Below are 2500 nucleotides of genomic sequence, written 5' to 3'. Positions count from 1 at the left end.
GTAACTGATAAAGCAAAACCACGGATAATTTCGACGGCAGCGAAACGAAAAGGTGACAGCAGGGTAAAACAAGAACAAGAGAGCGGAAAGCGAAAGAAATACAGAGAGGTTGAAGAACCAGAAAAGCCAGAGATGATAAGATAAGAACAGGTGGCGTAGCGGGTCAGTTACCCCCCCCCCTTCCCCCTCCCTCCCTCGCTCTCTTCCCCCCCCCCTCCCCCCCAGGTCCCCGTCACAGGCGAAGTCTAGGCAGTTGAAAGAGAGAGGGAGGGGGGGAGGGGGGAGGGGTAGGAGGAGAGGTCTAGACAGGCGAGGGGAGGGAAGCGGGTGGGGGGGGGAGGGAAGCGGGTGGAGGGGGAGAGAAGGGGGTGGAGGGGGAGGGAAGCGGGTGGGGGGGAGGGAAGGGGGTGGAGGGGAAGGGGGGACGTACAGATGGAGAGGGAGGGGAGGGGGTGGAGGGGGAGGGAAGAGGGTGGAGGGGGAGGGGTACAGACAGCCGTGGAGGATGAAGAGGGGGGGGGGGATAGGCGCCGGTAGTAAGGGGTGAGGGGGGGAGGGGGCATTCATGGGTACAAGAAGAAGCTCGATATATTCACAAGAGAGAGGAAGGAGAATGAAGGAAGTAGAGAAGAAAAGGGAGAAGGCGAAGACGATGATAATGAAGGAATAAAAGAAACAAAAGAGGCAAGGCAGGAACACCAACAGAATCAGAAGAAAGAGAATGAAAAAAAAAAGCTGAATAAGAATAAAAATAAGGAAGAAGAGGAAGAAAAGGAAAAGAACAGAATTTGGATAAAACGAAAAGAGGAAATAGAGAAAAATGAGATTGAGAGCAAGTATAGAAATTTGGGAGCGAAGGAAAAATGAAACAATAAATAATAAAAGAAATGATGGAACGAGGGTGGAAAAGGATGTTTGATAGAAAATAAGAATAAAGATGAAGACGCGGAATAGAAAGAGAAGGAGGAGAGAGAGAAGTAATGATGATAATAATCAAGATAATGCTGATGATACAACTAATAATAGCAATAACAAAAAGAACAAAAATAATGCTGATAATAGAAATAATAATAATAATAATAATAATAAAATAATAATAATAATAATAATAATAATAATAATAATAATCGTCATCATCATCATAATAATAACGAAAATAATACCACCGATGAAGATATTGATAAAAATAATATTAATGACCACAATTACACGAATAAAAAAAAAACGAGACAAGACAAACAAACACACACAAACAAACGCACATACAAAACCAAACAACCACACATACGGACAAGCAACCCCCTTACCCCCCTACCCCTACCCCCTACCCCCCGAACCCTAAACCCGACCAAAAAGCGGCTACCAAAACGACGAAGCCACGAGACAGAATCGGGTAGGGGGAGCGTTGTGGGTACGGACGGGCTAGCGGGCAGCAGGCAGCAGGCAGCAGGCAGGCTGGAGCAGGTGCAGGAGCGAGGTAATGAACCATCAGTATGCCCATCACACACAAGTGGACCAGGCATGCGCGTGAGGCCCAGCGCGTTCGGATACGTGGGCAGGGCCTTGGCTTCGACTTGCCTATGTTTTGTTGTTGTTGTTGTTGTTTTGGGGGTTTTGGTTTTCCCTTTTTTCGACTGGTTTGTTTGTTTTTTGTGTTTTTTTTTTTAATATGGGGGTGGGGGGAGTGAATTGGGTGGGGGATGGAGAGGCGAGTGAAGAAGAAATCGAATCCCAAATAGATGTTTCTATAATCTATGTTTATTTGATTTCATTTTTTTTTGTAGATTTCTCTTTCATTAGTATTGTCTTTATCGTTATTACCATTTATCGTCATTATTCCTATTATCATCTTTATTATCATAAGCGAGAGAGGTCATTCAACTTTCTTTGGTGGAAATATAGATACTGTTTTGGGTAGAGAGAGTGGAGGGGAGGAGGGAGGAGGGAAGGGGAGGGGGGGAGGGGGAGGGAAAGGGGAGGGGAGGAGGGGGGGAGGGAAGGGGGGGGAGGAGGGGGGAGGGAAGGGGAGGGGAGGAGGGGGGAGGGAAGGGGAGGGGTGGAGGGAGGAGGGGAGGGGTAGAGGGAAGAGGGGAGGGGAGTGGGTGGAAGGAGGAGGGAAATGAAAGGGGTGGAGGGAGGAGGGGAGGAGGTGGAGAATGAAGGGGAGGGGAGAGAGGAGGGAAGAGGAAGGAGGGAGGTGGGGAACGGAGGGGATGGAGAGTGGAGGGGTGGAGAGCGAAGAAGATAAAAGGAGGAGGTGAGTGGATGGGCGGAGGATGGAGGTAGAAGGGGGACGGGGAGTGGGGGGGATGGAGGGTGGAAGGGAGGGGAGAGGAGGGGAGGGGTGGAGGGTGGAGGGAGGAGACGGGTGGGGGAGGGGGGCGGGGGGGAGGGAGGAGGGGGGAGGGTGGGGGGGGGGTGGAGGGACGGAGGAGGAGGAGGAGGGTGGAGGAGTGGAGGGGGGAGGAGGGTGGGTGGAGAGAAGGAAGAGGAAGTGAAG

This window comes from Penaeus monodon, chromosome 6, assembly GCF_015228065.2.
Source record: "Penaeus monodon isolate SGIC_2016 chromosome 6, NSTDA_Pmon_1, whole genome shotgun sequence".
In the NCBI taxonomy this organism is placed as follows: domain Eukaryota; kingdom Metazoa; phylum Arthropoda; class Malacostraca; order Decapoda; family Penaeidae; genus Penaeus; species Penaeus monodon.
The sequence above is the reverse complement of the archived record's forward strand: the minus strand, read 5'-3'. Positions refer to the sequence as shown.